We start from the raw sequence: 27299 nt of genomic DNA, 5'->3' as shown, positions 1-27299 counted from the left end.
TTGTCAAAGAGATTCTAAAATTATCTTTATTATTAAATAAAATGATCCTCTTATTTCCCCTCATAAGACCAAAAGTATAGCTGGCACCTTTAGCTTCAGGCCACTCTTCCGATGCTGATGCCATTCATTAGCTCAATTATAGAACTTCCTTTACAGGCAATTAAAGTCATGTCTGGTAAAAGCACTGGAGGTTTCTTTGTTTTCTGTTTTAATATTCCTCTAAGTAAATGGGGTACAACTGAGAACAAGTGTTACTTGAGGCCTTCACTGATAACAACAGCACAGAGCAGGTGAAGAAAATTTCAGATCTCTGTTCTATTATCCCATGACAGGAACAAGAAGGAAGGAATGTTATTCGCTAGTCATGCAGTATTGAAGCACACTTCCTAAAAGCATTTTCAAAGGACAGCCCAGGAATCAATACAAAACAGTAGAGTGGCTACTTTGTCTGCGTTCCAAACAGCACTGGAGACAATAAATATTTAATGGCAGACACACCAATATGCTGAATGTGAGGAATAATGGCCTAGGAAAGTAGCTGGGTGGATTCTGTTACATTGGAGGATCAAGTGAATTCCAATTAGTCTAATGATGAAGGCTTTCAAGTCTTTGCTTCAAGGCTCTTTTCCTGTGCTTGTTGTAAATCCCATGGTTATTGGACCACAGGCCTGTCACATACACAGACATCATGCACTCATCATTGTCACACTGGACCCATGAGCTCAATGTTGGATTTAAATGCATTTTCGTTGGCTTGCCATTTTAATCTGGATGTAGAAGGCATGCTAGTAGTCCTACAGGTTTTTTTACTTGGTTTCTTATTCATTGAATTCTTGGCATGGGAGCTAAGGAACAATCATGTCCAGCATCAGCAAAGGAGCCTGACCGGTCAGAGTAGCTTGAAACAGTTGATCTAAAGTAGGTTTGGAGTTATTCTAGCTGGGAAGATTTTCTCCTTTACCATCAAAGAATGAGTTAGTCATTTTCTGAAATTAAATGGCCATTCTTTCTATTCCTTGAGATTTCCCACCCCCCAAGAATCCTTCCCACCACCACCACCACCACCACCACCAACAACAACAACAATTATTATTTATTTATTTTATTGGGCAGGCATGCACCCATGTCTGTGGGGGCCAGAGAATGGCTTGTGGGCATTGGTTCTTGCCTTACTGGACCTGACCACAGGTTGTCAGGTTTGGCAGCAAGTCTTCCTTTATCACTCTACACCTTGCTAAGTTTTAAACTGGCTCTCTCACTAAACCTGGAGCTCAGCGATTGGCTAGGCTGGCTGGCTAGCCAATGAGCTTTAGCAATCAATTAGTCTTCCCTTAAGGCCTCGCTTTTACTTGAATGCTGGGCCTCCACACTGAGGTTCTCACAATTGCACAGCAATTGCTTTCCCAACTGAATCATCTCCCTGGCCTCCTAAAGACTTGGATTTATGTTTTGGTTCACAGCAAAATTAAGACGAAGATGCAGAGATTTCACATGTATCGCCCACTCCCATAAGCACAGCCTCGCCTCTATCACCACCCATCACTTTCATATTTACCTCCTCAAATAGACATGTTTTATAGAGCACTATTTGCTTTCAAATTTTCTATACAGCAATTCATTGTTTTGACTTCTTGGAATCCTCTTGAGGTACTTATTTATTTATTGTTTTTCCAGAAGAGAGATATGAATGACAATGTAGACAAGAGATATAAGATGAAGAATCTAAGGGTCAGTCAAAGAAAACAATGACCAAGTAGAAGCCATCTATTCTTTTAAAAGTTTTGGTTTTATTATTACTGTTTTTAGTTATGTGTGTATGTACGTCAGAATAAGGCATCAGAGACTCTGGAGTTAGAGTTATAGATTTAGCGTTGTGTCCCCTGATGGCAAATGCTGACTTCAGGTCCTATGGAGATAAAGTATTAGACTGAGCCACCTCTCCAGTCCTCATCTACTCTATTTTTCTCCTCCTCCTCTTCCTCCTCCTCTTAATCCTTCTCCTCCTCCTCTTCCTCTTCATAGAGATCCGCCTGCCTCTGCCTCCCTGAGTGCTGGGATTGCAGGCATTTGCAACGATTTAGTGTAAATTTTCTTGTCTATAAACCTTTGCTTGTTTATCAGATAGAAAGTAACTACTGTTTTAACAACTGTTTATTTCCTTGGGAGAACTTGGTTATCAGGTTATGCTTGTAATAAATCTAGTCTATATTCAAAGTAAAATTTTCTTTATAAATTTTATTTTACATTTAGCTGTATGGTAGTTAAAATGTAAATATATTTAATTAATCTCTCTTGCGTTTGATAGAAACTTCCATCCACTTTAGTGATTAGAAGTGCATGTTCCCTTTATACCTAGAATTAAAAGAGAGAGAAGTTATTTATTCTTTTAGTTTTTGCTACACCTGGAACTCACTGCACTGTTTGATAACTTACATTTATGCCTCTAAGTTGATATTTTTTGACCTATACTAGCCAAGTATGTGGCAGACAATCTAAGTGGCTATCTTTTGCCCTGTGTTTGTTTTCTGTGTTGTAGTTAGGTTCAAACTATGATAAGCGAATACTCTATGATTCTGATCATTGTTACAGCATGCTTAGTTTTTCACAGATGCTAAATTTGTATTCATTATCCAAGGAAATGGATCTATTTATTTTCCTTCACCAATTCTCACAAGAATTTTATTGTTACTGAAGTAAATTTCTCCGCAGCCATGCATTGCACAGCATGTGTGATGCGGACAAGTGCTGAGGTAGGGTGATCAGGCAACTTTGCCGACATGCAAACATTGTAGAGAGCGCTTGCACAACGTCATGCAGCTGTATAGGTCTTACCTCTTCCATGCAGTTTTTTTGTAGCTATAGTGTAACCATACCTACTAGACTATCCTGCTTTTCATCTTTAGTCTTTCTAAAAGAGAGCATAACATTGTGCTTCAGTAATGTTTAATTTAATCATTACCATGTAGTCACAAAAAAAAAAAAAAAACAATGTTTCAAGGTAAGTTTAGTCTACGGAATCCCATGCTTTTTTGATAATGTGAATTCTTTCATTTTATATTTATATATTCCTTTCATATTTTAATTATGATACACATAAAAACCCTATTAAATTTGTTTACCTGTTTTGTGATATAGTGGCAGTGAATTGGCTTAGGTGTTTCTGACTTTTGTGTTTTTCAATCTTTTTTTTTTTTTTTGAGATGTAGCATACTATGCTATTCACCATTCCCTTAGGCAGAAGCGCGCAACTGATCCTCCCCAGTCTCAGGACTGCAGGCATGAATGTGCATTCGATTTTAAAGCAAGGGATTTGCATTTACTTCTTTCATTAATTTAACCAAAAATAAACTGTTAAAAATAATTCTTAATCAGAAGGAAGGAGAAGAGGACCTCCCCTATCCATGGACTTGGGGAGGGGGATGCGTAAAGAAGGGAGAGAGAGGGTGGGATCGGGAGGGGAGGAGGGAGGGGCTTATGGGGGATACAAAGTGAATAAAGTGTAATTAATAAAAAAATAATAATCTTCATTGTTTTAAAGATTTTGTTATTTTGGAGCTGACATCTGGAGATGGTATGCACACACACACACACACACATGTACACTACACTCATACAAATCAAAATAAAATTATGAAGAGATTGGAGATCAGTGTTTTGGGAATCAGTGTTTTGGGAGGTTCCAAGGTCACACTGACTTGGGTTTCAATCCTGTCATTTATTATCTATGTGACACGAACCAGCATTTATTCATTCTTCCTTCCTTCCTTCCTTCCTTCCTTCCTTCCTTCCTTCCTTCCTTCCTTCCTTCCTTCCTTTATTTACTGTTTTTTTGAGACTGGGTTCCTATGAGTAGCCATGGCTGTCCTGTAACTCTGTAGACCTGGCTGGCCTCAAACTCAGAAATTTGCCTGCCTCTGCCTCCCGAGTGCTGGGATTAAAGTGTGTTTGTTTGTTTGTTTGTTTGTTTGTTTGCTTTAAATGCAAGACTATTAGGGAGAAAAATGGTCTTGGGTGATTGGTATTTTTTTGCTTAATTGGAGTTCAAAGTTAGTATTCCCTGTCAGGAAAGTCATTGTAATATGGGGTAGTCTGCCTCCCGAGTGCTGGGATTAAAGGCTTGCACCACCACTGCACAGCGTATTTCTTTCTTTCTGAGATAAGGCCTATGTAGCTCAGGCTGGCCTTGAACTTGCAATCCCTATTTTGGGTTCTCAAATGCTGGTATTATAAGTCACATAGCCTTTATGAATGCTTACAGCTAAACTTGGTTTCAATTTTATAGTTTATTAAACAAGTACAACACTACCAAACCAGGTTGCTTTGACTACTTAGACAATTAACATATTAAAGTTATTAATTGCTTCAAAAGTGCACACTGCTCAACCAAGGCTTGATATTATTAATTCGTCCACATAATTAGACTTTATAATTTAAAAATGTACCAAAAAATTTCTGATTCCTAATACTTGTCAAAATGCTATTTACTGTTGTCTAACCTATAAGTTGTTACTGTGTCCATAGGTTCAAAATTGCCTGCTTTGTTAATACCATTAATGATACCACTTAATTATATTCTCATTAAATACATTCCTTCCACATTTTAATAAATATATTTTTATACCTTTATTTTAAAATCATGTTTATTTCCCATTTTAAATGATTTTTCACAAGCTTTAAATGACCTTTAACCAAACAACAGTTAAAAAGCAAGCAAGCAAGCAAGCAAGCACAAAGGTAGTTCCTGGTCTTGAGCTGAAGTAGCTCTAGTCCATTGCACGTTAACAGAGTCCCTTGCTTTTACAGAGAGCAAGTTCCAAGCCAAAGAAGCCAGTTCTGAAGAAAACCCAGGTTTAAATTCTAACCAAGGACATCCAGTCAAACCACAAAACGAATGTGGAAACTACTAGCAAAGTAGGGACCACGGTAGACCTTGAACAAAAGCTGCAAGCCTTCTGCTCTCTGCTCCTGTCTTTGGAGCATGCATACAGAGTTCCTGCTAACTGTTTTGAACTCTATTGTCTGTGCCCACCATATAGGGCTTGGGGCCAAGATCTTCCATTTGCTAGTCATCTGTATCCAAGAGTTGTTCCTGAACTTCCAAGTTATCCCATAACACAGATGGAGGACCAAAGATAGAAAGCCCATGGACAAGATCTGTTAACATAGTTAGAGGTTATGGTCCCTGCATTAACCTTGAAACACAAATAATGAAAGGAAACCAACCGTAGGCAGGTCCAAGAGCTCTGAATACCTACGACTAGTAGAAAGTACAGGAAAGGAAGGGACTCTGACAGAGCACAGAATCTCAAAACAGCCCATGGATGCTTACCAGAAACCCTGAGGCTCTGTTGGAGGCCAGCTGCTCGAAGTGGTAGAAGTCTTACACATTCCAGTGTCAAAATGGTATGAACTGTCTGGAGGGTGCAGTGGATGTTCAAAAGTAAGAGGCCAAATTTCTGCTCTCATGCAAGCACTGCACCAAGAAGAAACTTCTAGAATGCTTACTAAATAAAACAGAAACAATAGAGACAGAAGGGCAGAGAAGCTCCAGATAAAAGTAACAAGGAAGAACAGAGTCAGAAACTCACAGGAGAAAAGCTGGTGTGTTATTACTCTGCACACATACAACAAAGAGATACAACTGTAGAATTATTAAGCTAGAGAAAGTCTGCTAAATTCTGTCTCCTTTCAAAAAGGTAGGAAAGCGATTTCACATTTAAAAATGGCCAAAAGCTAAGTGTAGTGGCTTAAGCCTTTAATACCTGAAGGTGGGTGTCTGAGGCAGGAGGATTGTCCTGAGTTCAAGGACAGTCTGGGCTACACATTGAGTTTCAGTCTATCTAGCTTGGGCTAGAGTGAGACCTCTTTCTAAAAAAGCAAAACCACAAGCAAAAAAATGTGATCAAGAAATTTTAAGTCCCACATAAAGGGTTGGGGATGTAGTTCAAGGTTGGAGGGCTTGGCTGAAATGTCATCTTTCTGGACATAAGAATGAAATTATGCTCACACTTGAAGGGCTTCCTTAAGGTACATGCATTTTAGTGGAGACCTATTGAGAGTTGACCTGGAACACCAAAACTATTAAGATAGATAACTCTTGGTATTCATGCTAAAAAATAATTTTCCTGTGTTTTAAACTTTTATCAACAGAAAATTCTTTTATACTAAATATCATTAAGGGGAAAGTGGAATTGTTTCTTTCTACCAGAAGGCAGCTGGTGAAATACAAGAAAAAAAAATGAGATCCACCTACTTACCTATCTATTTGAAAATATTGATATTTTCTATTTTGGCTCATTTACAGTGTGCACAGTACACAAAACTCCAGTGCTGCATACAATTTTTAAAAATGAATGTTTTGTATGTTTGTTTGTTTATTTTTTTATAGATAAGGATGTATCTGTAAGTAGAAGAATTTAGAGTTCACCTGATTACTCACTTGAATCAGGATATGAACTGGAGGTCTGAAGGGAGACAGGCTAGCAGCTTTAGTAGACTTCAAGGAATGTCATTTTGGATGAATGTGAATCTTCCCATTGCCTGGGGTTTGCAGAACAATGAGAATGAAAATGAATAAATCAGTAATTCAAAACATGAGATAATATTATACAAACAACACAAAAATAATTATTAGTAACACCTGTATATCACCCTCATGGTGAACCTGTGAGAGCTAAGAAATTAATTTTATAAAAGAGAAATTAAGATCTGAGCCAGCAAATCAGTTGCCACATATAGAGGTGGCAAAAGTAAACTTTCCAGTGTAAGTCTTTAGGAATGACAATGAAATTAAGATTTGTGGTAAATGGTTTGTAAATAAGTAGGGGTTAGTCATAATTTCATAAGTGATTTAAAAGATATCACAAGTACACTTTTCCAAAAGAGATAACTCTTTTGTGATGTTCAGTTTCTGTACTGGATGAACAAGCGGCCTTCCCAGTGTTCTAGAATCTCAAAGCTAAGATTACTTTCTGGTAACTCATTTGGTACTAATTTACAAAGTAGGCTCACTGCATCTTAAATGGGGCAGACATAGTCACCATTGATGTACAGAGAAAATGATGATGAGGCTGTGGATGTTTGAATGAGAATACCCCCCTCCTCCAAAAGCTCACATGTTTAAATTCTTAGTCTCTAGTCAGTGGAATTGTTTGGGAAGGGTTAGGAGGCGTGGCCTTGCTGCACTGTCGGTGGGCTTTGAAGTTTCAAAAGCCCACACCAGGCCCAGCCTAGTTTTCTCTTCCTCCAACCTGGGATCAGATGTAAGGCCTCGCTACGGCTGCAGCATGTCTGTCTGCCTGCTGCCACATTCACTGCCATGAGGATCATGGCCTACCTCCTTAACTGTCAGCAAGTCCCCAATAAAATGCTTCTTCTATAAGTTGCCTTGGTCATCGTGTTTTGTCATGGCAACAGAACAGTAAAGGAAGCCAGACATTTTCAGTGGCTCTTTGATGAACTGCCTGCCCAAGCTTGGGAGTAATTAAATTTTGAGCAATTCCTAGTAACACCATGTGGGCTAATTGTTGCTCATTTCTGTTTCTGGCTCTTCATATATGATTTGCTGAGACAGAAAACACTTTGGTCCACCTGACTGAATACCACTTGCATAGGGAGAGGATTTCAGAGTCAGTAACGTATCAAGAGCCATAAATCCTCAGGACCATCATTGTACATGGGATGATTCTGCACTTTCACCTGGCCACAGAGACACAAGATTGAACCCACTTTGTTTCGTGATTGCTTATACTATTTTCCGGTGATCACTCATCTAACAATATGGTCTAGGACACTGATTCTCAACCTGTGGGTTGCAACCCCTCTGGGAGCTCTCCTGACCCTTTCGTAGGGGTCACCTAAGACTAGCAGAAAACATAAAAATTTACATTGTGATTCATAACAGTAGCAAAATTACAGTTATGAAGTGGCAACAAAAATGTTTTTATGGTTGGGGTCACTACAACATTGAGGAACTGTATTAAAGGGTCACAGCATTAGGAAGGTTGAGCACCACAGGCTGAGGGTTTTGTGGGCAAGTTGAAAAAGTGACCCTCAGCTCTCTGAGGACTCACAAGGGAAGAAGTTCACATGTTGAGCAAATTCAACAAGTTTAGGTGAATGGGAATAATCTCAGGTAGGAGACTTGAACAGCATAGATTTTTCTGTTAGTGTTTGTCAAGAACAGAAAGCCCGCTGAAACAGGGAACAGGGAACAGTCCACCTGATCATAGAGAAGCCTGAACAGGCTCCAGGGTGACACAGTTATGAGTCACTGTCAAGAGTGGGTCACACAGAGTGGTGTTTTCTTAGTCATGACATTTGAAGCACTCAACGTAAACATTTTCAAAGTGTTTGCATAACAAACTGGCACTGCTGTATTTTTCTTAAGTTCTCCCTAATATGATGAGGTCCATTGCAGAACAACTTGTTTGTGTGTGAACTAAAATAATTTTGGCATCATGTTAGAGGAACATTTCCTTCTACATGGTCTATAAAAGGCAGCCTATGGTTGGGAGAGAGGAAAGAGATTCTGAGATGGTCTCGGGTCATTTTGATAAAAAGGAAACATCTTCCCTCAGTGCTGCTGTTGCAGTGAGCCTGCAAACCCCCTTCCTGGACATGCTTCACTTACAAACTGGCAGACTTTTGAAAGAGAAGCCTGACTTTGGTAGGACCCATTCCAGAACACGCACAAGAGAATACAGCTGCGCGTCCAAGCCCAAATAAGAATAGGTAAGCAGAAACCCCAAGAAGTGTTAGCAAATCCGGACATTTCACAGTTTTCATGCTCTCAATTTCTTGCTATGTAGCCATTGAGAGAACTAGTCAGTTTTAAATACCAGATCATATAGCTTACCATCTCGAGACACAGGAATTAGACATTTGTAACGTGCATTTTCTGTAGGCCACCAACACTCTCACAGAATCCAAACACACTCAGCCTTTTAAAAATTATTGTTATTATTTAAGCAATTACTACAACTTGAAACATTTCCTCAGTCCCTGTGCAATGGCCGGCTGGCAAGTTTGTGGAATGTTGGAGAAAGCCACTGTTTACTTTTGAGGCGAGTGATGGGTGGTGATGGGATAATTGTGTTATGAGCACTTCGGAACATCTGAAGTCTACGTGAAAGAGCTGCTGTCCCTATCCATATCTATTTATAGCCAACCTCTGCTCTTCTAACGCTGCTCTGAGGCTGAGATGAAATTAGCCTGGTTCCTGACTGGGATACTATTTTTGTCCATGTGTGCATGTCCTGGGGATCGAACTCAGGACCTGCGGCCTCATGCTTGAAAGGTAAGTGCTCAACCACTGGGCCGTAATCTATTGTCTTTTCCCACCCCTTGCCATCCTTCACTCACTAATCTTTATCTGAAAAATGAGAGACTTTTTTTTTTCTTGGCCTTTAGTAATGGACACTTTTCCTTCCTTTAAGCAACACCTTTTGAAAATGGCAATTAGAAACTGGCTGGGATACTTGGATACCTTAGTTTATTGCTCAACATTCTATTTACTGTTTTTCCTGCTTTATGCTAAAAATATGTATCCTTCTAGATGGCCAGTTTTAAGAATCTGCTCTCTTTGTCTTTTCGAGAAGTTTAAATCCCTGGTCGGTGGAACAATGTTGGAGAGCTGCGCACGGTGACACACACCTGTAATCCCAACGCTGGGGGAGACAGATGCAGGAGGATCACTGTGAGTTTCAGGCAGGCCTGGTCTACAAAGCAAGTCCAGGACGGCCAAGGCTAAGCAGAGAACCCTGTCAGGAAAAAAGGAGCTGAATTGGAACAAAGTGAAAATGGCTCCAAGGAATTCCCATGCTGTTACTTTGTCACTACTCAGATCAATTGCTGGGGTTTCCCCTTGAGAATTAACCCTGGGCTCCTTTTGCCCTTCTGACTTAATGTGACCCTGGGAAAGCTGGTCCAAGCTTTATCCTGGGGGATGTCAATGCTACTAAAAGGAATTTACAGTCTCCCGACTTTCAACATTCTCACAGCACATTTGCTAGACTTTGAGGCTAAAAACCTTTTTTTTTTTTTAATGAACTAGAGAAGAAGCAAGGTTAAAAGCGACAACTGAACGTTTTGCTTACACCTCATTAAAGTCCTAGAAATGGGATTATTTATCTCATTTATAAAAAAACTTAGTCATTCTTTACCGCAGATCTCAAGTGGGGAAGCATCTTTAAAATGCCTACTATTATTAACATGGACCAAAATGTAAAATATGTGAAATTATGTTAAGTAAAAACCTTTTCAAAATTGACCCTCCAGCATCTGGACTCTCTTTCATGATACAACCCACCATATCAGTTTCTGGAAGTTTATTGTGCAAGTTTATCTTGGAAGTGGATTTTGACATATTATTTTGTTTATGTGATCAAAATATGTATGCAACATAAGGATATGAGTTTTCTCTGCTTAATAGAAATGGCAGCATGCTAGTCAATACTTGTTTTGCATTTAAAAATTGCACACAATGTATCTTAGGAAATTATTTAATAATGGCACAATGATCTGACTGCTTCACTTTCAAGTCTTCATAGGATTAGTTTATGGTTATGCCATAACTTTTAATTAATGAATTTTTAATTAATGAGTTCTCCATTAATCAGCATGCTGTTTTTCAATGTTATTATTAGACACAAGGCTGAGATCAACAAGGTTTTGTATACATGAAATGTCTCAGGTATAATATAAGATAAACCCTCATCTGCGGACTTTTAGGTGAAAAAAAATCTGTGCATCTGTACTTTGGTTAGGTTTTTGAATTTCCCTCTATGGAGGTCACTCTAAGTTACATTCACATCTGCACTGCGACTGACTGTCTTTGCACATACTAATACCCAGTGGCTATCAAATGTTCTAATCTTTGACAGTTGGCCAAGTGAAACAGCAATTTTTAATACGGTCTTTAACTTTCATTTTTCTCCCAGGGGGGGAAAAACATGCTAACTTTGCTTTAGAACATAGGACCAGAGGGTTATGCAGAGTTGTTCTCTGATCCTGAATGTCATTCTTGGACTCTGGGTCAGCATTAGAGTTCAGAGATCAGCAACATGGCTGCATGCCCAGAACCAAGATGGATAGAGAAGCCAGTAAGCCTAATTTCATGACTATTGGCTGGACAGAATCTGATGGTGTCCCTAGATCACTTCTGACTTATGTGAGTACAATTAGAAGGTAAGATTTGAGGGTGGTGGTTGCTCAAGCCTTTAATCCCAGCACTCAGGAGGCAGAAGCAGGGGGATCTTCATGAGTTTGAGGCCAGCCTAGTCTACAGAGTGTGTTTCAGGACAGTCAGGCTATACAGAGAAACTCTGTCTTGAAAAAAAAAAAAATCTGTACTCTAACCTCCATATAAATATGACATCCATATGCCTGCAGGTGTGCACACACACTCACACTGACACACCACATACATATACAAACAATAAATAAACCTGTATAAGAATTAAAAAAAATGCCAAAGACAAGTACACTGACAATAGTCGTACTTATCCGGGCATGGTGGTGCACACCTTTAATCCCAGCACTCAGGGAGGTAGAAGCAGGCCAGCCTGGTCTACAAAGCCGGTCCAGGACAGCCAAGCTACCCAGAGAAATCCTGTGTCAAAAACTCGAAAACCAAAACAAACGAACCAAACAAAAAAGCCAAGATTCTGATCTCTACACCCACAATAATATCTCTGATTACTTCAAAGTGTTTTTTTTAATTTTTTTTCTCAATTTACCTTATAGAAATAAAAAGTAAAACTGGTTCTATATTTATAGACAGAAATAAACCACACAATAGAATGGAGTGGGGGCTGGGAACGTGGGAGTGTGTGGATTATGTTGGGCTAAATCATCTGGGTCGCACGTGGTCTATAAAGGTTTAAATAATATGTTTAACACAAGGAGCATTCTCCTTCGGGAGGAGGCATGCTGCTAATTAGCATGATTATCTCATGACTTGCCAGAAAAACATCCGTGTTTTTGTTTGTTTGTTTGTTTGTTTTTGGTTTTGTTTTGTCGGGTGCCTTCTGCACAAGAGAGAATTATCCAATGGTGTTAAATGCTGTATAACTTTAAAAATCAGTCACATGATTTTTCCTAATGTCTGACAGAGATCATGTTACAGCAGAGATTTCAAAGATAAGACGTGCTCTATCTATTGGAATATGGATGAAAGCTCTGCTGGGGTTGGGCCTGCCTTGCCCTCCCTCACAGCCTGACCATGTCATTTGGCTTTTCTGAGCTTCAGTTTCCTCACTTGAATGATAGAGATAATAATCTAACCTATTTACACCAGGGTCTGCTGGTGAGCAAAGAATGGATCATTGTCCACGTGAAGACACTTAAAGCTATAAACAGCAATGCTGCTAGTTCTCCCAACATTCAGCGTATAGGCAACCTTTGAAATGCTTCTTTTGCCCTCCCCCAACCCCCAAGAAACTTATTAAAATGCTTTCAGCAACTCTAGGCCAGATAGTTTTTATATAGCTATACAACCATGCTTATGCTCTGGTTAGGGCTCTGGCTGCCTGACAATGGGTCAGGCAGATTATCAATCTTTAGGGAAATGTTATATTGAAATATTTCCTCAATCACTCCAAGAGCAAGGACTTTGGCTTTAGAGTCGCCTGTCCTAGCTTCTCTTCTTCGAGTCCCACTACAACCTCCCCGCCCCCACCCTCCTTTATCTTGCACATCTAACAACTGGAGTGCTCGTTTCTTTAATCTTTAATAGGTGCTCGCTAATAATCTGCTCGGAAGTCTGGAGACAATGTAGAGCGCAGGTGGGACTCCCGGAGAGCAATCAGTGCCGGTTCCTCTTAAGCCCCTTGCGCTGGTCAATGCGCAGCTCTCCCACCTCCCAGCTCCAAAGCCTTCTGGCCCTCGCCAGGGGTCCTAGGAGGAGGCGCTCCTCTCTCTGGTTAGCCTGTCCGGCCCTGGGGCCCTAGAGCTGGGCTCCGCGGAGCTTGGCTGGCCCACGGGGACGTGAGTGGTCTGGGGGCGCGCGGGACAGCCAGGTGCGCAGTCAGCAGCGGTCGCACGCCGACGCTTGTGGCAACAGGTGCAGCGCGGAGCAGGTCCTACTTCTGGGGCTGGTGGCATGTTGCTGTGTACCCGGGAAGCCGGATCAGGCAGGGGGTCGTAGTGGAACTCCGTGGGACTCATCGTGTCTCTAGGAACCCTAAGAGGCCTCTCAGGTGAATTTCTCGGGGCGCCGCCCCTTCGGCCCCCACCTGGCCTTTGTCTGGGCTCCAGGAGCCGCCGCGGGCTACGGGCGAGGCCACCCAGCTCCGGACTCTCCGCCTTTGCTCCTCCCCCTGGCGGCCCGGGGCGGGGAGGCTGGGGCGCCGGGGCTCCTGGTGGCCGGTTCCCGCCTGGCAGCCTGCGCCGCCGGGGTGCCGGTGTGGGTCAGGGTCGAGCCGCGAGCCCCAGGTACACACGCCCCCCAGGGTGGGGTCGCCGAGGGTGCAGGTTCTTCTGCAACGGCTCCAAGCGGGGGCTCCCGGGAGGGCTCCGGGCTGGCTCCCGGGCTCTGCGGGCAAGTGCGGAGTGGATCCCATTCCGTCGCCCATCCCGGAGAGGACCTCGGGAGGACGTGGAGGTAGGACCTTGGCGACTCACTGCAACTCGCTCACTCACTCACGGTGACCGGGACTCGCTTTCCGGGGAGGGGGACGGGTGTCCTGGGGGGTTCGAAGTTGGCCGAGGTGGGGAGGCTGGGCTCACGTGGGGCCCGCGCAGCTCTTGCAGGACAGGCGGGCTGCGGTTGCTGTCACCTTGAAAGCGACCGAGGAGGTGGGTTCGCAGAAGATCGGGCGCGCTGTCAAGTTTACACCCTCAGCTGAAAGGCGCCCACCGGGCAGCCGACTCTGGCTCAGGACCTGGCAGCCTCAGGCTTCCGGCTGGGCGACTTGCCGGGGCCCATTCCCAGCTTAGGCAGTCGGGGCAGAAAATATGGGAGAAAGGCAATTGCTGCAGTTTCCCAGGTCCTTATGCGGGATTCACTCCCAGCAGCCCGCGGGTACTTACACACTCTATGGAAAAAAACCCACGTTTAGGGATCACCTTATTGATTATTCAATAGTGGCATTAGCTAGAATTTACGTGATGTCTTTGCCCTCCTCTCCTTGGGTCATTTGTACACTTTTGACTGGTAACACTGACGAATTTATTTATTTCTTTTTAAACTTAGCTTTCCTAGTGGCACCCACTCTGCAAAATGCTACTTTTAAATTGTCAGTGTTCTACGAAAGGAAACCCAGCGTGCTTTGTTTGTCTAAAACCAGAGTCCTAGGCAAAAACAGGAGGAAAGAGGGCTTTCATGTCCTGCCAGGTGATTGGAGTTCAATCATGGTATCAAATCACAGCGCTGTGGGGGAGGTGGTGGGAGTGGATTCCGGGGATCCGGGGATCCGGGGATCCGGGGATCCGGAGACAAGCTGGAGGGAGGAGGGCAAAAAAGAGGCGGGGTCGTGCTCCCTTGAACCTGTGACCTCCAGGAGGAATGTTTTACGAATAGGTTATCAATTTAAATAGTTCATTATCTCCCATTCTCTCCAGCAGTTCCTTTAGTGCAGTTTATACTTGTGTTGTGATTTCTCAAGAGCTCTATTCCTTAAAAAAAGTTATGCAGTCGGGCACATGCCGGTAGGCCCAGCACTCTGGAAGACAGAGAGGCAGGTGGATCTCTTTGATTTTGAGGGCATACTGGTCTACAAAGAGAGTCCCGGACCTCCAGGTCTACACAAAGAAACCCTGTCTTGAAAAACAAAACAGAGAAAAAAAACAAAACAAAACAATCAAAAAACAAAACTCTTCCTACACTTTTTTTTAATAGGCATAGAATTTAGTTTAAAATAATTTAAAAATGTAAATTCTTTCCCCACCTGTGTCCCCCTGCTTTCCTGCATGAACCCACTGCTTGTGCTATGGATGGACCTAAGAGTTTTGTATATACCAAGCACCTAGATTTATCGCTGATGCCTGCCCTCACCCTCACCTGTTCATTTTAAAACTAGACTGATGTGGGAAAAAAAAATAGTGTTTGGGAGAGGTCTGTACCTTTTAACTAACTGTTAGGAATTCAGGAAAAAGTTTTTTTTTGTAGTGAAGGATTATGAAATTCTGGATAAATGTCATGTAGAATTTTTTCAGAAACTAAATTTGAGTTACTAGAATTAAGCTTCTAAGAAACATATCACTTCACTTAATAACTGTTTGCTCTGACTTCAAAAGGAATGAATGAATGGCTGGTGTATACAGTTTGGTACATGCAGAAAAGTAAGAGTCAATCTTGCCATCTATTACTTTTTCTTTGCAAAATATTATGAAAAGCCCCTCATTATATTAAGCCTCCAAAACTAAGGTTCAGTGTTACACAATATATTCTATAGACATATCAATTTACTTAACCTTGTCTCATAAGCTGAACTTCTCATTTGCAGTTACTGTTATTAGATATGGTAATGCAACATTTATCTCTTTTAAAATGTTTCCATCGGATAAAGTCCTTGAAAATCACAGTTGGCGATTCAAAAGTTTCTTCTAAAAATATTGGCCTTTTGGTTTCCAAAACTTTAATCAGGCTAAGCTGGCCTAAACTGGGCTCTTGTGTTATCTTTTTAACACAGGTAATTACCCTTAAGAGGAAGTACTATTGCCAGCTTTACAGGTGAACAGTGCTAACTCAGTATTTAAATTTCCATTTCTATGATTGCAAAGGTTATCAAGCACCCCACCTAAGTTTCCGGTTTCTTTTCTTTCTTCTCGTTTTTTTGAGACAGGGTTTCTCGGTGTAGTCCTGGCTGTTTTGGAACTAGGTCTGCAGACTGGGCAGGCCTTCCTTGAACTCGGAGATCTGCTTGTTTCTGCCTCCCAAGTGCTGGGATTAAAGGTGTGCACCACTATGCCAGGCTAATGTGGTCCCTTTTTAAATTTAGTGCAGCATTACGTTTTCCTCTGGGGAGATTGACGTTTTTCTATCCATAAAAGCTCTTTCAGGCTGTTGGCATATATCAGCTCATATTGCAGGTACTTTCCTCCGTTTGTGTTGGCCCCATAAGCACATTTATAGACGTGTTGACCTACAGAAGGTATTGTTCAGTGTTGTCAAACATGATGATATTTCTCAAAATGGAGTTTTAATCATTCAGAATCACAGTTTAAGAACCACAATATGGCTGTTATTTCTCCCAGAACTCTGGGTTAGTCACATTTATCACTACAACTTCCATGTTCTGCAGTAGCTGCTGTTGTGCCTTTTTTTTTTTCTTTTGGCATGTGTTAATTAGAAATTGTCAAGTGTGGTGTATGTCAGCAGTACATTCTTAGGCTGTTGAAATGGCACAGTCTACTTCTTTAAGAGTACCTGGGTTTAGCCGGGCCTGGTGCACGCCTTTAATCCCAGCACCCAGGAGGCAGAGGCAGGTGGATCTCTTGAGTTCAAGGCCAGCCTGGTCTACAAATGGAGTCTAGGGCAACAAAAGCTACCCAGAGAAACCTGTCTCAATGTTTAATTTCCACATCAGGAAGCTCATAACTGCCTGTAACTGCAGATCCAGGGGAACTAGGGTCCTCGATGGGCCCTTTGTAAGCACCTGTACTCAACCAGAACAGAGCATTTAGAGAATGTCTACATAAATCTTGGGTGAGAATTTTTCTAGTTCTTTGAGACCTGAGGAATCTTGAAACTGTGGATCATCTACTTAATTTTTAAGACATTTTTTAATATTTCCCTCCAGAAATCCTGCAATTACTCTAAAACTTGAGTTGAGCACATATGTATAATGAAACGCTTAGAATCAGTGAACATGTTTTGCTGTGCCCTACCCACAAGTAAGAAAGTGATAGACAGTATAAATCTAGGTATTTTGTAGAGCATTTAAACCTCCATCTAATGACCTCAACCTGTGCATCTTGTCAGTGGTTACATTCAACGCAGATCTATGCTTCCTAGTATTCTGGGAAAAAAACCTTTTTAACTTATTGGCTATCTCATGACTGTATAGTCTACCCGTATGGTTTGTATAGTGTGAGAGCTTTTGAATTTATTGATGGTATTGTAATGTAGAATCTGTTGTATCAGCACAGCTAACAATTCAGAATTCAGAGACATCTTTGCAGAAACATTTTAGCTGGCATTGAATTGTTTTGAATTTATTTTATGTGTATGACTGTTTAGCCCAAATGTATGTATGTATACCACATGCTTGACATCCGCAAAGTTCAGAACATGGTGTCACATCCCTGGGATTGGGGGTTTTAGATGGTTTCGAGCCAGCATGTGGGTACCAGGAGTTAAGCCAAGAACAAGTGCTCTTAACTGTTGAGTCCTCTCTCTAGCTCCTTAGCTGTCATTTTTATTGTATCTGAAGAGGTGACATTGCAGTAGGAAGAAACTTGAATGATCCAAAATCAAGTATTTGTAATAGTTGGCTTGGAAAGAGATAGCATCCTCATCATTATTCCATCATGGATCATGTGTGTTTGGTTAGATCATGCCTAGAACTAGGTCTAATGTATGCCTGCAATAGTAGCACTGGGGAGAAGAGGTGGATGGGATTAAGATCTGGGTTGTTCAAAACTGGTGTGGGCTACAATGTAAGAAAGTATGGCCAGCTTGGGTTACACGAGTCTTTGTCTCAAAATTGTTGGAAGTCTACAGAATCTACAGATTTCACATATGATGGACAATCCATATGGACTATTCGGAGAACATAATCTGTAAAGATTTCCATGTAACAACTCAAATGGTTACAGATTTTCTGATGACCAGCAAATGTTTAGTCTTTGGACTTTAGTGTCCTAATTTGTGGCTCTGAGAATTATGAAGGCTATGTTTCTAATAGTCCATATGCTATTTGCAATTTTTACCAGACTTTCTTTGTTTTTTCAAGACAGGGTTTTTCTGTATAGCCATGGCTGTTCTAAAACTTGTCTGTAGACCAGGCTGGCCTCGAACTCACAGAGATCTGCCTGCCTCTGCCTTCCCAAGTGCTGGGATTACAGGTGTGTGCCACCGTGCCTGGCCCAAATTAATTTCTAACACTATTAATAGATTAAACTATTTTTTGAAGGGGATGAAGACCTTACTGAATCGAGAAAGTTTATCATCAACCCCTTTCTTTCATACTGCTCTAGGGATGAGCCACCAAGCTGAGAGTTAAAAATTGCTGTGCGGGGTTTAAGTTTGGGCATCCAAAGATGCCTCCAATAGGAGGAGATGACACTCAACAGACAGGCAGATATATAGCCAGAGAGTGAGCAAACACTAGTGGCAGCATCTGTTGAGGTCTTCGAAGGAAGTGAGATGCCGCTTGGAATGGCTCAGCTAGCCTAACGGCTGCTTTAAAAAAAAAAAAAAAAAAAAAAAAGTCTGCTTTGCAAAGCGTGCAGACTTTGGATGCAATCTTTCCTTTGCTGAGGATGGTTCAGTACAACTAGGAAATGAATGTGAGTTTCTTCTTCGAAGTGTTTATTTCTAAGCCAAACTTCATGAAAGACTGTCTTGATGTCAGTTACAGTTTTTGAAATGACTTCAGTGTTACTAGAAATCGGCCATCCTCTTTTGTCGGCAGTCTTTCCGTGATGGCTTGAGGTATCACTGTTGTTTGCTCACTTGGCCCAAGATTAAAAAAAAAATGTGCATTTTAGGTTATATTTGGGGTTTCATCTCTACTTTGTAGAAAAAAATACTAAAATTTTGTTTTCCTATACAGTGAGCTAATTTTCTCTAGATTGCGTCTAGACATATTTCACTTAATAGCCTCAAGACTCCAGAAGTATTGACAGGCATAAAAATCTTTAACAAAAAAACTTTTTTGCTAAGGCCAGTCAGTTTTCCTTAGATTACATGTTGAAGAACAGTAAACTTTTATTTGCCTAAAGATGAAATACATTTACATCTTGCCAGCAGGCTCATATCTAAATTAAGGATGTAAATGTATGTGTGTATGATGTGTGTATCTATGTGTGTATGTGTGTGTACAAGTTACACAAATAAGAGTAAGAGAAAGAACAGGTCTCACCTTCTATGTAACTTAGAAACGATTTTGTTTTGAGGTTGTGAAACTAAATATAATTTTTTAAATTTCTCTTAATACACCATTGCTTGCTTTTTTGTGTATGTGTGTGTGGGGGGGCTTCTTTAAAATCTTTTTGCACAGCGAAGGAATGAAGTTATATCCCGTATTTCTCAGACTAACTGGAAAGGAGGAAAGATGCAAAGATATCACCTCAGACTAGCTCAGTGTGAGGGAAATCAGTGAGTCCTGTTGGGAGAGCAGACTGAGGGGCATGGCTGGCTGGTGAACCTCAGTGAGATGTTTTTAAGCTATATCTAGGACACCATATATACCTTACTGTACTTTTAATGTAGATTTGTACCTTGCCAAACAATTGTGTTTTAGGCTTTGTCTTAGGGTTTTATTGCTTTGAAGAGACAACGTAGCCATGGCAAGTGTTATAAAGGAAAACATTTACTTTGGGGCTGGCTTACAGTTTCCAGTCATGGCGGGAAACATGGTGGCATACAGGTGGACATGTTGCTAGAAAAGGAGCTAAGAGGTCTGCATCTTGATCAGCAGGCAGCAGGAGACTGCCTCACTGGACAGAGCTTGAGCATATTTGAGGCCTCAAAGCCTACCACCACAATGACACACTTCCTCCAACAAGGCCACACCTCCTAATAATGTCACTCATTTAATTAGGCCAGGCATTCAAATACATGAGTCTATGGGATCCATACCTATTCAAACCACCACAAACTTGATGCTAAATTTATATTCACCATGTTAGTTTGAGGGCAGATTAACCACAGTTTCTCTCATCTACAGTGATAACATTTCAAGAAATTGTGTGTCCTAAATTAGCCTTGAAGAGACATTTTTTAACTGGGCTGGGTGGTGCATGCCTATAATCCCAGCACTCAGGGAGGCAGAGGCAGGCAGATCTTTGTGAATTCAAGGCCAGCCTGGTCTATAAGGAAGTCCAGGTTAGTCTCAAAAAACAAAACAAAACAACAACAAAAGGGACATTTTTTTTTTTCCTGGGGAGTATTTGTACTTAGAATAACAAGAGGAGGAGGTAAGAGGAAGTGTGAAGATACATTCTTTTGAAAATAAACGTAGCTTAAAAAATGCCTGCCAGTGATTGCTAAGTCTAGACTGGTGGCAGTTAGCTTATCTTCTATGCCTTTTGTACATTGGTAACTTGGTAATATTTAACTCAGGTGTTATTTACACATACACCAATTTGGAAGAAAAATCAATATTTCTTCACTTTATTTCAGATAAGCACCTCATAGATGTTAAACAGTACTTGGTGTCACACGAGAAGTTAATTTCTTTTATGTCCATCTAGTACACTGAAAATTGAGATTTTTTTTTTTTACTTATTTTATGAACGAGTGTTTGCCTGAATTTTTTCATGGAGCCCACCAAAGGATGGTGTTAGATCCCCATCCAGGGACTGGAGTTCCAGGTGCTTGTAAGTCACCAAGTGGGTGCTGGGAAACAAACCCTGATCAGCTAGTGCTATTAATTTCTGAACTGTGGCTCCAGTCCCTTACACATTTTTGATGATTGTTAATGATTAATGATGTTAAGTTGAAACTGTGTGTCTATTTAAAACATAACTCACTTAGCTAGCTCCATGGAATAAAAATAGAAGCCAGTATAGACCTAAGCAATCTAAATGTTGCCATCCAAACATCACCACCAGTTTCTCCACCACTCTGTCAAGCTGATTGAAGTGTATTTACTAGAATACGAGCTAAATAACCTTGTACTATATATGGCTTACCTTTTATTATATAGTGGACTACAATGTTAACATCATCTCGTTTTTAGGGATGTTACATAGTAGAAATTTGCTTGCCTACCACTACTAATTTATAGATTTGAATTGAGTGAGGTCCAACTTGCTATTGATTAACAAGGATTGGTGTAAAAGTATCTTTTGTTCAACTGATTTAATTGTCATCTCCCAGGCTTGTTGTCTCCCTTCTGCTAATCTAGGCCTAGTCCAGGAAGCTTCTAGCCTCCGTGCAATCTAATCTAGGCCTAGACTGTTTTCAGCCTCTGAGACTTAATGCTGAATAAACTCACCCTTCCTAGTTCTTTCTGAACTGTTGCTGCCTGGTTCAACTCCGCTGTTCTGGCTCAAACTCTTCTCCAAGCTGACTGACTGAAACTGGCTTTTCTCTCAGCCTCTGACCGAATTGCTCTGCTTGGCTTCACACTAACTTTGGCAACATTTTCTATTTTCTGGCTTATTATTCTCTGGCTCATTCTGTCTTCACCCGTTTCTAGCTTGTTCTTTTCTTCAACCTATCTCTGTAATACTTTCCTGGTAAAGCTGCCTTTGAATTCCATCAACTGAACTGCCACCAGCTGAACTGCCATGTACTCAATTCCTCTGCGCTGCCTCCTAACTCACTCTCCATCAAACTGCCTGAAGAGCACTGCCTAGAACTCAGAGATCTGCATGCCTCTGTCTCCTGAGTTCTGGGATTAAAGGCGTGTACCACCACGCCTGGATCTAAACTTTTTTTTTTTTTAACCGAAACTTGCTCCTTTATATCAAGCTTGCCTCTGTCTCCTGGGATTAAGGGTGTGTCCTGTATTCCAGGAGGCTCAGGCATGCCTAGAAAGTCTTTGAATGTGATCTTTTACCAGAGCAGCTAGTTTCTGAGAGGAGAAGCAGAAAAATGGATTAGAAAAGGCCTAGTCTTTCAGGGTCTCTTGACAGTGAAAACTGAAATTGCTTTTGTTAGATGCTCAGTCTAGATTACACACGTAGAACCAACCATATGTAGAACATTTATACATGCTGTAATTATGGTTACATGCTGTACTCTAGATAAAAAGATGAACAAAATCTCTGCTGTTGAAATACTGTATTTCATTTTGATCGGTTTCAAGCCCTATTTGGAACTCTCCTGTGGCCAGAACACTGCCAGGTAGATGGGCAGAGATTTGGAAGAAATTTGGCCTCAGTTCTTGGAGGGTGTTAGTATTTGTGTTGCTAGAAATATTCCCATAAATTGTTAACACATAATTTATTACAGTCTCCACTGTGTTGGAAACCATGCCTGCTGTCTTAACCAAGAAATTTGGTATCTAAAGAATCCTTGCTGGGAGTGGCTGCCCAGTTTTTCAGGAGTTTGAGACAGGAGGATCCTAAATTCGAGGCCAGACTATTTGAGTGAGCCCTACCTTGAGATAAAAAATAAAAGGAGGTATGGGATTGTGGCTCACTTGCCTAGTAGGCCTGAGATCCTGGGTTCAATCCCAAGATCCCACCCCCTGCAAACAGATCTTTCTTATCTCATTTTTTGCGACAGAGTATCACTGTGTCTCCCTGACTGGCCTGGAACTTGCTAATGTAAACCAAAGTTTGGCCTTGACCTCACAGAGAACCTCCGGGTTCCTCCTCTCCAAGTGCTGGGATTAAAGGAATGTGCCACAGTGCCCAGCCTACACTACTTTTTGTAAGCGTTTTGACAATATGCTTACAAACCTTACGGTGCTAAGTGCTTTTTGTGATCCATACAGCCTGGGGCAGCGAGTCTTCTAGATGGCGTGGGAATTTGAGGGTGCCTCCCGCAGTCACAGATACTAGGAGCACAGTAAGTCAGATGTTCATTTCCTTGGTATTTTCCTCCACATTCTTCATTTACTTCTCTTGCCCTCACCCCTCATTCAGTTATTCAGCAGGCAAGGAATGAAGGCAGCTCAGCCTGTCTTTGGGTTTTGGAAAAGGTTGCGTTGGAGCCAAGTCTCGGAGAGCAGGGAAGGTGCAGAGATTCCTGTTAGAGTTCCAACATAGTTCTGGGGAGCCACTCTCCGGACCTTTGGCACACTCACGGGCAGATATTTTTAGAGAATCAGTTCCACCTGTGATAATTTATTATCGTCTCCGTGTGTGCAGACACTCATACGTTGACCATTTCTCTTGAATAGAGATTTGGGTTCTTTTCCCTGTAGAGTGCTAGGTATTTACAACAGACAGAGGAATCCAGATGACTTTGCAGTCTGAGAATGCTCTCCCTCATATTTCATTTAACAAGGTTTGTGTTTAGCTTTCGTTTCTATGAAACGTTCTGCTGGCCCTTTAGGGTCTCTGATTATTGGACTTAATTGAGTACTTTGAAGTAGATAGAACTGAATGCTTTGTTTCATGGTTAAGAAATAAAATATTTCTGTTGCTTTTCGGTGTTTCCTTAGGAAGATCATACTATACTGATGGGGGATAGGTTTTATTAAGTTTTAAAATTCTATTGTGAATATAAAGGTCCAGTGAATGAAAAGGAAATGAAGGTGGGGAAAAAACCTCATATTTATTTTTGGAAAAACATTAGGCTATTTTATATTAATGATTGTTAAAAATGCATTATGAGCGGGGGTTGGTGGCAGCACAGCTTTAATCCCAGCACTTGGGAGGCAGAGGCAGGTGGGTCTCTCTGATTTGGAGGCCATCCTAGTCTGCAGAGAGAGTTCTAGAACAGCTAAGGCTACACAGAGAAACACTGTCTCAAAAGACAAACCAAAACCAAAAAAGAACTGCATTATGTTTTAAATCTCATAACATTGTAGGGTGTTTTTTTTTGGGGGGGGGGTTGTTCTGTTTGTTTTTGTTTGTTTTTTGAGACAGGGTTCCCTGTTTAGCCTTGGCAGCCCTGGAATTCACTTTCTAGTCCAGGCTGGCTTTGAACTCAGAGAGAGCCACTTACCTCTACCACGCAAGTACTGGGATTTAAGGTTGTATTTAGCATTGTAGAGTTTTAATTGAGAGAAAATTATCTTTTACGTACCCTTTTGAGACAGGGTCTTGAGTGGTCCAGGCTGACTTCAAACTTCCCATGACCTTGAACTCTTTATTTCCTGCCTAAGTTTTCACCAGCTTCGTTTATGGCGTGCATGCCCACCTCGTCCAGCTTAGCACACTTTTTATTTTTATTTTTGAATGATGAGGCTTTTTAGCCCACTCTTTACTGGTTGCTTTTCTTCTTGTTGTTCTATAAAAATTGGGAATAATAAAACATGTTATAGTCAGGTGCTGTGGCCCATGCCTGCCATTCCAGCACTACGAGAGGCAGAGGCAGGCAGATATCTGTGGTCTATAAAGCGAGTCCAGGACAGCCAAGGTTACATAGAGAAACCTTGTCTCAAACAACCAATAAATAAATATATACACAAATAAATAATAAAATAAAACCGGTCATTTTTTTCAGCAGTTACCTCGGTTTTGTCATCTTGACATCAGTTGAGATCTTAGACACTTATAGAAACCAGGACACTTGGAACAGGCACATATTATAAGGGATGTATACACTGGCTAGATAAAGCTGGGCTCATGGCTTCCAGTCTCTGTGTTAGTGGTGTGGTTTTAGTAAGTTACTTCTTTCCCCCTGCTCCCTCCATTGCTGGTCAGGCTCTGAGGGACAGTACACGTCTCTTGGGGTTCTGCCACCACTGTGTCAGGTATTTGGGGGAGGATGATCAATAGGTGCTTATAGACCTACCTTTGTCTTAAATCTCCTGATTCATGGGTGGATTGTTTGTGTAATTATCCCGACTCAGTTTTGGTGAAGGTGTTGCCTGGAACTGCTGGTTTTTCATGGGGATCAAACTCCAGGTACAAGAACATAATACCTTTCTCCCTTTCTTGAAAATAATTGGTTTGCATAGGGATATTTACCCTGTTTATTCTTGGACACCGGTTTTCTCACCCCTTAGTTTTCTTTTGAGTGTTGAATTTCATGAACTCTCCTGGTGTGTTTTCTTAGGTTTGAGCTGAATCCTTTCCATCAAGGCAGATGCTCCCTTCTTTGATACAGTCTGTAAACTGCTCATTTGCTACCAGCACATTCTAAAAGTACTTAGAATTGAGTCATCACTTTGAACTCATCATGTGCGTTGACTTTAAAGTACTGAAAATCCTCCCATCACATATTTAACCTTTATCTTAGTGTGAAACGTTTATTTAAAGACTTTCCAGTGCCCTGCTTACGAACACATGCACTACAGCGTATGTTTTTCTGACTCCCCACCTTGTGTCTATGTTTTTGGAAAACACCTTGTGCCCAAAAGACATTAGGAACATTTCTGTTCAGCTAGCACATCAGCTCTGTGTGTTGGGCATAGCCAATCATGAGAGCTATTTCATTTATAAGGAAATTGGAGACATTTGGATAAATGTTTTGTCGTCGGGTAAGTTAAGGTGGAACTTGTCCATTCATTCTTCCTTCTATAATACAAGACTGCTTTTCTCAGTAAGAAGTTTCTGGCGCTAGCACCTTCTGTATGTTGGCATTGAAGTGAGATCAAAGTTACATGATGATGTTGATACATGGAAGTTTAAACAGCATAAGTTAACTGACTCATTTTGAACTGTTTTTCTATTTGTTTAAAGCACAGAATGTAAAACAGAATGTTCAGTGTTGTAAGCCAGTATCACAAATGGGAAACTGACAGTTTTAGATCATAACAATAGATTGTATGCCTTTAAAATTTTCCCTGGCACTTGGAAGGCAGAGGTAGGCAGATGTCTGAGTTTAAGGCCAGCCTGCTCTGCATAGTGATCTGTAGGTTAGCTGGAGCTACACAGTGAGACCCTGTCTTGGGGGGGGGGATAAAATTCCTCTTCCTTTTCCATTCACCTCCAATGCTTGAGACTGGGCTTTGCTATGTAAACCAGGGTGACCTGGAACTCAGACCCTTTTGTCTCAGCCTCTTGGGTGCTGAGTGCTGTATTCCGTTTCTATAAGATTTTGCAGTTTTCAGATTGCTTTTCCGAAAAGACAACCATGCAATTCCACAAGAATGATAATCTGAGTCACTTAATTGTCCCCGTTTTGTAGATTAGTACTCCCAGCATCTTGAATGTGAACTAAGGATTAATAGGTATTCTTTCCTGGAATATATGTATTTTTCTATGAAATCACCAAGTCGGTTTACTTTTGATCTATGTACAGATAGATAACATTGGGACCTGGAGGTAACCTCAGGAGAAAAATTAACTAGGAGGTGAGGCCTCCTGGAACTGGAAGAAGAGGCTAATGTCCCATAAGCCCCAGTTACATGAGGCTCAGTTGTGCTGTCTGGCCCTAAAGATGATCAGGTCTTTGCCTCTCAAGTGCCTGGTAAGGAAGTGTACAGTGTTAGGACTTTCAGAGTAGGCCCTTGCTAGAGAGTGACTAACTTTGGCTGTACTGTGAGTTAAGATTTGAGCCTACCTTGCCGTTCTGTTCAAAGACTTTTATAGCCAATGGAAAGTCCGAAAAAAAAAAGGTACAGGAAGTCGATGTTTAATAAAGGTTGGGAGGTATAAGGTGAGGTGCCAGTTTGTGTAACTGCACATACATAGCGACATTTTTCAATTGGTCTTGGCAGGCTTTAGATGGAAAATTATTTCCTATTAGCCAAGTGGAGTTTGAAATGCTGTGACAACTACTCAAAGCTCCTGAACGAGAAGCTGCTCATGAGAAACTTAAACCCTGCTCACCCTCCTCACCTCATTGACCTCAAGCAGCCCATGCTGCCTTTTAGGTAATTTCTTTAATGATCAGGCTATAACTGACAAAAAGAAAGCAGTTTTTACAGGAGTCATTTTCTTAGCCCGACTGTGTAGCCTTTGACCACTTTTGATAGCACTGATGCAAATGGGTTGGTTTTAATTATTTACTTTCTTAAGTGCAGTTGTGTTTGTATTGGCTCAGTACTGTCTTGGAACTTGATGTATTTTGACCCCTACATGTGATTTCTGACTTTTTTTTTTAATGGCCGGTTTTGATGAAATTGTGGTGATTCTTTATAATATGAAATGATAGCTCAAAGAATAAAAACTCAGACTTTTGTTCTCTGTACAGCAGAGTATTGAGGGTGTTTTATGTTTACCGTTGCTCAATAGGTTGTTGCGGAATGTTGACTTAGATTCCCAGAAGTCTCTTGGCTGGTCAGTCTGATTTTCTTTTGTTCAGGTTCTGGCTACAGGGTGTTGAGGTCAAAGTGGAACTATCTCAGCTGGATCAGTGGAGCTGAGCATTTTGAGTAAGTAGGACAAAGAACAGTGGCAGGTTCTTCAAGTGTTTCATGTGGGTAGGAGGGATTAGCTAGCAAGTAGATTACAAAATGAGAACTAAAGAAAAAAAAAAAAGAATAAAACAATCTTTGGCCCCAACATGAAGTAGTAGGTATGTTCCAGAAAATACACTGATGCTTATTGCTTGAATGATCTTTGAAAAAAAAATTAAGATAAAAAGTAGTACCATGAGATTGGGTGTGGTGGTGAGTGCT

General features: G+C 41.2%; 1 protein-coding gene across 4 annotated transcripts in view; it reads left to right on the top strand.

Moving 5' to 3' along the window:
- The first annotated feature begins 13467 nt into the window (after positions 1-13467).
- The window catches only part of Mtus1 (microtubule associated scaffold protein 1), a 144504-nt gene continuing 130672 nt past the window's right edge, over positions 13468-27299 (top strand). For 3 of the 4 annotated variants that reach the window (XM_060381641.1, XM_060381640.1, XM_060381638.1), the window contains exon 1: positions 13468-13603. The gene's annotated coding sequence lies outside the window, so the exon portion shown is untranslated. Of the gene's footprint in view, positions 13604-22478; positions 22631-27299 lie in introns of those variants that run through there. The other variant, XM_060381639.1, reaches the window with a different exon arrangement.

Source organism: Meriones unguiculatus, chromosome 4 (assembly GCF_030254825.1).
Source record: "Meriones unguiculatus strain TT.TT164.6M chromosome 4, Bangor_MerUng_6.1, whole genome shotgun sequence".
NCBI lineage: Eukaryota > Metazoa > Chordata > Mammalia > Rodentia > Muridae > Meriones > Meriones unguiculatus.
This window is presented reverse-complemented; position numbering and strand designations above follow the sequence as displayed.